The sequence below is a fragment of the Schistocerca piceifrons genome, chromosome 10 (genome assembly GCF_021461385.2).
Source record: "Schistocerca piceifrons isolate TAMUIC-IGC-003096 chromosome 10, iqSchPice1.1, whole genome shotgun sequence".
In the NCBI taxonomy this organism is placed as follows: domain Eukaryota; kingdom Metazoa; phylum Arthropoda; class Insecta; order Orthoptera; family Acrididae; genus Schistocerca; species Schistocerca piceifrons.
The window spans coordinates 111,625,193-111,636,259 of NC_060147.1; positions in this window are offsets into that span (position 1 = coordinate 111,625,193).

Genomic DNA, 11,067 nt, shown 5'->3' on the forward strand with positions numbered 1-11,067 from the left:
AGTCTCTTGACCATACAAAAAGTTTAGTTCCTGAGGCAATCAATATGTTTATGGAGAAAGAAGTGTTTGTCCAAAGCGACTCCCAGGTAAGTCACCATTGCCCCCCATGGGATATCCCGACGATGCAGTCTCAAGTTGGTAGGCATCAAGGGGCGTTTCTTGCTGAAATAGTTGGTTGTCGTCTTGGTGGGATTGAGTTGCTCTTTACTGATCTTATACCAAGCGGCTATGTCATCTAGTTGATACTGAATATGTCTTCCACAGCTGAGAAAAGCCGTTATCATCGGCAATCTGTGCAGTTTGTACCCTTGTGACAATTGGCATGTCATTTATATAGAGATTAAACAGTAGTGGGGATAAAACGGGTCTTCGAGGCAGCCTGAGGCGCCAGTCTGGTATCAAACACTTCTGCTTAATGCAAATGCATTTGGTGAAGAGGAATTTGCACCATAATACACACCAGAAAGAATAATGCCAGTTTCCCAGAGCAAAACAAGAGTCAGTAACTGCTTCTTCTCCACATCCTGGTCTGTCCACTGATGTGCAAACACAGTCTTCATTCACTATATCACCAGTGAGTGTTAAGCCAGTTCCTCATTACGAGAGACAATCATCAGCCATAGGAAAATGTGCTGTGATCACAGAGTATTTCTACAAAAGTGAACTCAATGCAAAAAAGCAGTTTCCCAGCAGGTTAAAAAAGTGTTGAAGGACTCTGTGTCTAGGCTATAAAAAAGAATCAGAAGAGGCTGAAGACATATGAGGCAGTCAACAAGAAAATCAGGTGATTGGGTAAAGTACTTAAAGTGTGAGAACTGATCTCATGAGGACTGATTTTATGACTGAAGATGACTTGTGCGAGTATTGGTGTGTCTCATTCTCAGAGTGAAAATACAACATTGCCCGTTTGTATCACACGGAGTACCTACTTTTACCCCAAGGTATGGGGCATAGCCATTTACTGGATAGTGCTCAGTTATATTAAATATAATTTAAACCATGAACAATAAGTCGTCATAGTTCATATGTATTGTTCATGCCTTGTTTTATCTTTCACTGCCGGCCGATGTGGCCGTGCGGTTCTAGGCGCTTCCGTCTGGAACCGCGTGACCGCTACGGTCGCAGGTTCGAATCCTGCCTCTGGCATGGATGTGTGTGATGTCCTTAGGTTAGTTAGGTTTAAGTAGTTCTAATTTCTAGGGGACTAATGACCACAGATGTTAAGTCCCATAGTGCTCAGAGCCATTTGAATCATTTTATCTTTCACTGAACTATGAACTATGAAAATTGTCATTGTTATCTAGCTTCCTCCTTAGCTACCCGATTATACCCCAATTTCCCCTACCAGAGTGGCCATCAGGAAGTTAGACATCTCAAGGTCACATCCAATTCCAGCAGTCCGCCATCGCTAAGGGTTCTGATTCGCTCACTTCATAGGTTTGTTGTCACATGCACACTTTTAACGGTGCAGAAGGTGAGTGCCAGCTATATCTTCAGTGTTTCCATGCAATAATGTGTGTTCTCGTGTCATTTCAGTCTTTTGTAGAACAGTGCGTTGAAATGTGTTTGGTAGTGAGTGAAACGCAGGAGCAAGTGCCCACGTGTATTGCCGCTCTGGTCATTGTGCATATAGGGCGTAAAGACATTCGAAATCTAAAACAGTTGTATCGAATGTACTGAAGAATCCAGGCATAATATAAATTTTGCGCAAATTCATAAAATGACAACCCTGTGTTTCTGAAACGACTGTATTCCATACTAACAGGGCAGCAACATCGGCAGTATCTCTAGATATGAGCACGCGTTTTCATTCTCCAAAAAAGGGGTGTAAATGAAACCGGAAATTTAGGAATTTGATGATTTCGACAAAACGTTAGTGTGCAGAGCTGGACTTTGATGATACAACAGAGAACAGGATCCGCTGGCTAGAAATATACAGAGTGATCTTTGTGAAAATATTAATTATTCAGGCTCAGAGACGTTAGTTCTTTGTCCGTTCCCCACACTTGTGTTTTGATTCAGAAAGTATAATAAAAAATTTAACGGAAGGCAGAGACAATGAAGCACAAGGAATGAAGTTGGGTATAAAATGTACTTTCCTGCGTGGGAACTAAAATCCTGCCGACAGCATAGAAGCAGTCATGCGCTGTTGGGCACGGAGTATTTCGTACTTATAATGCGTTCGCAGAAAAAAAAAGAAGGTTCAAATGGCTCTAAGCACTACGGGACTTAACATCTGAGGTCACCAGTCCCCTACACTTAGAACTGCCTAAACCTAACTAACCTAAGGACATCACACACATCCATGCCCGAGGCAGGATTCGGACCTACTACCGTAGCGGTCGCGCGGTTCCATACTGAAGCGCCTAGAACCGCTCTGCCACTGAGGCCGGCTTCTACACAAAGTCCGACAGAACGCATTTTCATCAATGATATTTTTCGTTACACAGGCGAAACAGTTTCACATCTCTTACGGTATTTTACTTTTTATCTCGGAATTCTTTTATATCGCCTCAATAAAACACGCATCACATGCAAAATGGAAAACGAACATCTCCTCTATAAAAATCAACATGGATTTCGCAAACAGAGATCCCGCGAAACTCAGCTCGCTCTGTTCCTCCCATAGAGTAAATATCTCTGGAGTGAGCATTCCGTTCTGCGCATGTTGTCAACATTAAACCAGGATTGTCACGTGTTTTCGGGACTTCGCTGTGCGTGTGTGCTTTCCGCAGAGTTTGAAGTTTATAATATCAAGAGTTTTTGTTGTGTTTCACCGTTTGTTGATAGTGTAATAGCGTTGGTGAATTACTGTTGTTACTACGGATGCAAAGAAAAATATGTGAAAGAAGGGATAGTAACTTTTCGTGGGTACATACCATGTAGCTCTAATTATAGTTATCATATTAGTAAGAGACACTGTACATGTTTAAAAATTTCGAGACGCATTATAGTTAAGGCTTGATTCTGTAGACCTATTCTTCTACGATTTTATGATTATATAATATATATTACTGCTCGTACAAAAGTTTACAAACAATCGCTTCCTCTTGTAAATTTGCTAGTGGAACAGGAAAGGGAATGGTTAGTTGTTTCAGCAAATACTATCCTTCATGCATTTATCAGTGACTTGTCAATTATGTATATAGATTACTCCGTCTAGTATTTATTTAATGAACTGGGAGCAAGTACGTAAATGCGTTAAATAAATACTTCAAAGTGTCACCAGTAAGAAAAATTGTGCTTTAGGTCGCAAAAACGTGAAAATAAATATGCAGAAATAGCAGAAAAAATGACGAATTAGCAGGGCTAATGTGTGGCAAATTCGGTATTTTTCGGACACTTGCAAAAGTACTAGCGTACTGTCAAGTCTTTTTGCAAGACTATCACTGCAAAAATCTACGTCAGGTTCTGTAATACTATAACGTGCCGTATCATACCGAAAAGTACCAAAAATTGAGTGCATCTGAACTGTGACACCTATCGCAAAGAAGCAGAATGCAATATCACTTGCCCATAAAAGTTACGTAGCTGGTTTATTCCCGCTATCAAATGGATACTGTTAAAATGTCTGCGTAACATATATAAATAATCCACGACACGTACGAAAAGAATCCGTCTGTACTAGGGATGTAGTGACATTGAAACATACAGGGCGCTATACGGACAAACACGCGACGTCCCGAGAACACGTGACCAGGCCGGCGATGTATGTTGACAACACAAAATCTGTTCTGCGCATGTGAATGCTCACTCCAGAGATTTTTACTCTATGATTCCTCCATAAGATCCACAGCGCAGTGGACAATGGTGCTCAGGCAGGCATTTGCACTGTCCCGCAGTGCCGATTAATGAAAAAAATACGAGCTTATGGAGTAGTGGAGCAGATTTGCGATTGGATTCAAGACATTCTTGCAGATAGAACTCAACACTTCGCTCTTAACGGAACAAAATCGACAGATGTAAAGGTAATATCCGGAGCACCACAGGGAAGTGTGATAGGACCGTTGTTGTTTGCAATATATATAATTGATCTAGTAGAAAGCGTCGAATGCTCTTTAAGGCTATTCACAGATGATGCAGTTGTCTATACCAAAGTAACAATGCCAGAAGATAGTAAGAATTTGTAGAACGACCTGCAGAGAATTGATAAATGGGGCAGGCTCTGGCAGTTGACCTTGAAAATAAATAAATGTAACATATTGCGCATACACAGAAAAAGAAAGCCACTACTGCGCAGCTACACTATTGATGACAAACAGGTGGAGACAGCGTCTGCTGCAAAATAACTATGCAAGCGACATCAAGTGGAATGACCACATAAAACAGATACTGGCAAAAGCAGATACCAGACTCAGATTCATTGGAAGAATCTCAAGGAAATGTACCTCATCCATGAAATAAGTGCCTTATAAGGCGCTTGTTCACCCGATTCTTGAGTACTGTTCATCCATCTGGGATCCCTATCAGGTAGGACTGCTAGAGCAGATAGAGAAGATCAAACGAAGAGCTGCGCATTTCGTCAAGGGATCCTTTAGCTGGCGAGAGAGCGTTATGGAGATGCTAAACAAACTCCACTGGCAGACGTTACACTTTTCAGGAGGGATCGGACAACATATTACTTCCCCCCACATCCATCTCGCTTACTGACCATGAGGGGAAAATTCGAGAAATTAGAGAGAATACAGAGGCTTATCGACAACCATTCTTCCCACGCACTATTCGCGAGTGGAACAGGGTTGGAGGGATCAGATAGTGGTACCGAAAGTACCCTCCTCCACACACCATTAGGTGGCTTGCGTATTATGACGTAGATGTAAATGTAAACTTTGAGAATGTCCACACATTATTTTCAGTCCAAACATGTCAGTAGTTCTCTTTTCTCTACAGTATAAAGTAAGAAATTATTTTTCTTCAAAATTTCTTGAAATGTTAGTTTTTTTCAGTAGCAACTGGCAAGAATTTTCTTTTTGAAAATACTCTACCACATTCTATACTAAAAATAGAGATGTCTAAATTTTTTTCGGAATTTTTGCCAACATTTGAAATGGAAGGTGAGATGAACTGGCGGTGTCTATTTTCGTATCGGCTGCTATAGTTTATATATTTCCACGCCCTGTTGACTGGGCTCAGATACGTATGGTTCTGTTGGTGTGACCGTTGCTTGTACACGTCCTAAAGAGTGTGTCAATAAAATGTCCTTCTGCTGCTCGACGAATTCTTGGACCTTTTTTTTTAATTTTCCAGTAGTGTTTATCGGAAACATAGTTTGAATCCTGGTGTTCGTGGTGGTGGTTTTCAGCCATAAAAAATACGATAATATCTAGTGATATTAGTACAGATTCAGAATGTGTAATACCTGGGGAGAAGACAAGTGCTGAAGATGGATCAAACGTGCTCATCGCACGCTTTTTCAGCCCTGTTGCATCAGCAGCAGTAGTGGCACAAAATTTGAGGGAAACCTGGACAATATTCGTATACATTTCTTGGCCATGTTCTAGAGTTAGGTTGAGGTCAACTTACTCGGCTATAGACTGGGGGACTCAAGTGATTAGGAGGGGTAGTAGCCTGAGGAAATCACGTTAAATTAAGTTCCTTATCCGTAAATTACCTTGAGCAGTTGTTAGAAAACCTACTTGTGAAGATAATATCTTAGACTTGATGGTGACAATCACACTTTTCTACTCAGCGTATAACAGAGAATCGGTGATCATAAGGCCGTTAACAGCATCACTGAATATTGCTGTAACTAGGAATACGGAGAAAGATAGGAAAATCTTCCTTTTTAGCAAGAGCGACAAGCAACAGATTTCAGATTACCTAGTAAGTCAACACGCAAATTTCATCACTAGCGCTGCCACCGTTGAGCATTATTGTAGGATAGGCATATGTCAAGCAATGTTGTGACAGAAGGAAAAGACTCGCCGTGGTTTGACAGCCGTGTTGAAAAGCTGCTATGAAAGCATAGACAGACTCACTGCAAATTTAACCGTAAGCAAAGCCTCACACGCAAACAAAAACAAAACGAAGCAATAATTAGCTACAGGAGGGTCGTGATGAAGTGTGCAACTAATTTGAAAGTAAAATTCTATCTACAGATTTGACAGAAAAGACAGAAATACTAAACGTCTTTTTACAAAACTGTTTTATAGAGGAAAATCGCACTGTAGTTTTTCCTTTAATACATCGTGCGAAAGACGAATTGACAGATAACGAAATAAGTGACTATGGAATAGAAAAGCAAGTGAAGTCGCTCACTGGATCTGATGAGATACCAGTTCGGTTTTGCGAAAGAACTCGCTCCTCTTCTAAAGTGCGCCTGACGTAGGAAGGCGGTCCAATATTCAGCCTTTCTGCACATCCCCGTCCATTAACCGTTGGCAGCCAATAAGATTCATTCCCGAGTGCCTAGCTGCGAGTAACGAGAATCCCACCCCTGCACGCTACGCTGTTGCCATACTTCCTAACAATGCAATTTTATTCAAAGCGCGAGTGAATTATTCATTCAATTGTCGATGTTATTTTCTTGTAACTGTATAGCTGTGAATGTGTATCTTTGAACAAATTAGTGCACTTTCAAATAAATACGAGGGCTGTCCAGAAAGTAAGTTACGATTGATCGCGAAATGAAAATCACAGTGAAAATCAGAAATGTTTCATTTGTAACAGTTAGCTACACCTTTCAGCTACTTCTCTACGTAGTCGCCGTTCTGACTCAGACATTCGTCGTAGCATTGTACCAACTTTCCAATACCCTCATCATAGAAGGCAGCCGCCAGTGCTTTCCGCCAATTCTCTACGCTGGCCTAAAGCTCGTTGTCTGTGCCAAAATGTTGTCTTCATAGCCAGCGGTTCGTTTGAGAAGAGATGAAACTCAGTGGGAGACAATTACGGGCTGTATTGTGGGTAACCAAACATTTCCAATTGAAACGATGCAGGAACATCATCTTTGCCCCTGCAGAATGAGACTGAGAACTGTCTCGAAGAAGAAACCGCACGACAGTTATGTAATGTTGGTTGCATAGCTTCAGGGGAAAATTCTCACCAGGCCCTCGTACTTGGCGGGAGACACTATTTTCTATAGCATCATTACGCGCTCACTAAGAGCTCAGGAATGAAAAGAGCGACATAATTCTACCTAGAGTCATACTAGAGACACTGCCCAACACATCTTTGCAAAGCTTTATCGGATTTTCCTAGTCGTTTCCATTTCGCGATCAATCGTAACTTACTTTCTGGGCAGCCCTCGTATATCAGATCATGGCAATAAATGTGAAGTGTTTCTCGAGCAGGCCGAAGGGTATTATTTATCGTGTTTACAACTTCTTCAAACGTGAATATGAAAGTGGGACGCCTATCGTTGATATTTCGAAGACTCAAGAATGGACTGCAGAAGCGTGTGGTGCAGGCAAGAGAGCTGTACAGAGAATTGTAGATGAAACTGTCAGAGCTGTAGAAATTTCATGTGAAGCCGGTTTCGTGTTACCTGGAAAGCATCGAAATCACAAGAAACCTGTAACACAAATGGATCGTTTTAATAGGTGAGTGATCGAAGTCAATGATAAAATTTATTATTCTCACAGATATGAATGTGTAATACGATGTATGGGGTATGCAAATGAGTCTGATTCATGTGTGCACCAACACGATTTGGCAACGCAGACTTCGTTTGTCTCCTCTCTGCCGCCATACTTACAGCAGTCTCATCCCCTCTACATCATGCTATCACTCCCCCCTTTATGTTCCGAAGCCATCGTCCTGCATGACATAGGCAATAGCAGCAATGTACCGTGTTTCTAACGGTTGGAAAAAAGCACAGAATTTCTTCTAAGAAGCGTCATTGAACAGACACGCGGAACTATGGTCCTATATCTGTGGTGTCGGTCTGTTGTAGAATTTTGGAACATGTTTTATTCGCGGGACTGCTACGGTCGCAGGTTCGAATCCTGCCTCGGGCATGTATGTGTGTGATGTCCTTAGGTTAGTTAGGTTTAAGTAGTTACAAGTTCTAGGGGACTGATGACCACAGATGTTAAGTCCCATAGTGCTCAGAGCCATTTGAACATGTTTTATTCCTACTTATTGCAACATTTCTGGAGACTGTAAAACTCTTCAGTTGGAATCAATATGGGTGCCAAAAACAAAGATTATGTGAAACTCGGCTCGCTGTGTTCGTCCACGAGACCCAGAAAGCAATAGATAACAGGTGCACAGATAGATGCCATGTTCTTTGACTTCCAGTTGTGTGATAGAGTTTCACACTGCCGCCTGATGAACAAAATACGAATGTACGAAATATCAGACCAGCTGTGCGATTGGATTGAAGAGTTCCTTGAAAACAGTCACAGCGTGTCATTTTGAATGGAGAGAAGTCTTCAGACATAAAAGTAATTTGGGGTTTGCTTACTTTTCACAATTGTTGTTGTTGTGGTCTTCAATCCTGAGACTGGTTTGATGCAGCTCTCCATGCTACTCTATCCTGTGCAAGCTTCTTCATCTCCCAGTACCTACTGCAGCCTACATCCTTCTGAGTCTGCTTAGTGTATTTATCTCTTGGTCTCCCTCTACGATTTTTACCCTCCACGCTGCCCTCCAGTACTAAATTAGTGATCCCTAGATGCCTCAGAACATGTCCTGCCAACCGATCCCTTCTTCTAGTCAAGTTGTGCCACAAACTCCTCTTCTCCCCAGTTTTATTCAATACCTCCTCATTAGTTATGTGATCTACCCATCTAATCTTCAGCATTCTTCTGTAGCACCACATTTCGAAAGCTTCTATTCTCTTCTTGTCTAAACTATTTATCGTCCATGTTTCACTTCCATACATGGCTACACTCCATACAAATACTTTCGGAAACGACTTCCTAGCACTTAAATCAATACTCGATGTTAACAAATTTCTCTTCTTCAGAAACGCTTTCTTTGCCATTGCCAGTCTACATTTTATATCCTCTCTACTTCGACCGTCATCAGTCATTTTGCTCCCCAAATAGCAAAACTCCTTTACTACTTTAAGTGTCTCGTTTCCTAATGTAATTCCCAGAGCATCACCCGACTTAATTCGACTACATTCCATTATCCTTGTTTTGCTGTTGTTGATTTTCATCTTATATCCTCCTTTCAAGATACTATCCATTCCGTTCAACTGCTCTTTCAAGTCCTTTGCTGTCTCTGACAGAATTACAATGTCATCGACGAACCTCAAAGTTTTTATTTCTTCTCTATGGGTTTTAATACCTACTCCGAACTTTTCTTTTGTTTCCTTTACTGCTTGCTCAATATACAGATTGAACAGTATCGGGGAGAGGCTACAACCCTGTCTCACTCCATTCGCAACCACTGCTTCCCTTTCATGTCCCTCGACTCTTATAACTGCCATCTGGTTTCTGTACAAATTGTAAATAGCCTTTCGCTCCCTGTAATTTACCCCTGCCACCTTCAGAATTTGAAAGAGAGTATTCCAGTCAACATTGTCAAAAGCTTTCTCTAAGTATACAAATGCTAGAAATGTAGGTTTGTCTTTCCTTAATCTTTCTTCTAAGGTAAGTCGTAGGGTCAGTATTGCCTCACATGTTCCAACATTTCTACGGAATCCAAACTGATCTTGCCCGAGGTCGGCTTCTACCAGTTTGTCCATTCGTCTGTAAAGAATTCGCGTTAGTATTTTGCAACTGTGGCTTATTAAACTGATAGTTCGGTAATTTTCACATCTGTCAACACCTGTCTTCTTTGGGATCGGAATTAGATATATTCCTCTTGAAGTCTGAGGGATTTTCGCCTGTCTCATACATCTTGCTCACCAGATGGTAGAGTTTTGTCAGGACTGGCTCTCCCAAGGCTGTCAGTAGTTCTAATGGAATTTTGTCTACTCCTGGGGCCTTGTATCGACTTAGGTCTTTCATTGCTCTGTCAAACGTTTCACGCAGTTACATATCTTCCATTTCATCTTCATCTACCTCCTCTTTAATTTCCATAATATTCACAATAGGTACGTATAAATGAATTAGTAGATAACGTTGGAAGTTCAATAAGGCTTTTCGCGGACGATGCTGTTGTACACAGACAGGACCTCAACGTTAGAAAATTGTAGCGAAATGCAAGATGATCTGCAGAGGATCGACGCTTTGTGAGGGAGTGACAGTTGACTCTCAGCAAAGACAAATGTTAACGTATTGTGAATACACAGACAAAAAGACGCATTATTGTATGATTACACGACTGTAGAATAATCACTGGAAATTACGTCCATAAAATAGCTCTGAGTGTGCGTACAGAGCGATCTGAAGTGAAATGACCACATAAAACTAACTCTGAGGTAGGCAGCTGCCAGACTTGTGATTCATTGCTGAAATCATCAGGAATAGTCAATCAAGAAAAGAGGTAGTTTACAAAACACTTGTTCGACCAATACTTGGGTGTTTACTTCTTTTTTTAGCTGGGCCTGCTGTATGATAGACGTCGTAAGATGACATTTTGAACTGAATTTTCCAAGTTGCTGCTAATAGTTTGTTTATATTTCGTACAATAGGACTACTTCGGCGGTATATCCAGTGTCAAGTAGACATGGTACTATTAATCTGTACCTTTCATTTACTTTCACTATATTTGTTTGTGGAGATAACTGTACATGTATACTTACGTCTAGTTGAATGATATGTACATATTGCATCATTGATGAATCCTTTTGCCAACTGTTGTTGTTTTTATGATGGTCAAATAAAGTCACTTAATAATCTGACAACAACTGTGAGGACGGGGCGTGAGTCGTGCTTGGGAAGCTCAGATGGTAGAGCACTTGCCTGCGAAAGGCAAAGGTCTCGAGTTCGAGTCTCAGTCCGGCACACAGTTTTAATCTGCCAGGAAGTTACAAGGAAATAGAGTGCCAGAAAAAAATAGTATGTCTGTAAAGACGACATCGATTTTGATCCGATGACACGATATACCACCTGGGGAACGTATTGATATTTCTGCATCGTCCGCCAACAGGTAGCGTAGTGGCATAGCTACCAGAGCACCAGCTGTGTATACCATTTAATAGGGAATGCTCACAGCCAGAAGGCTCTATGT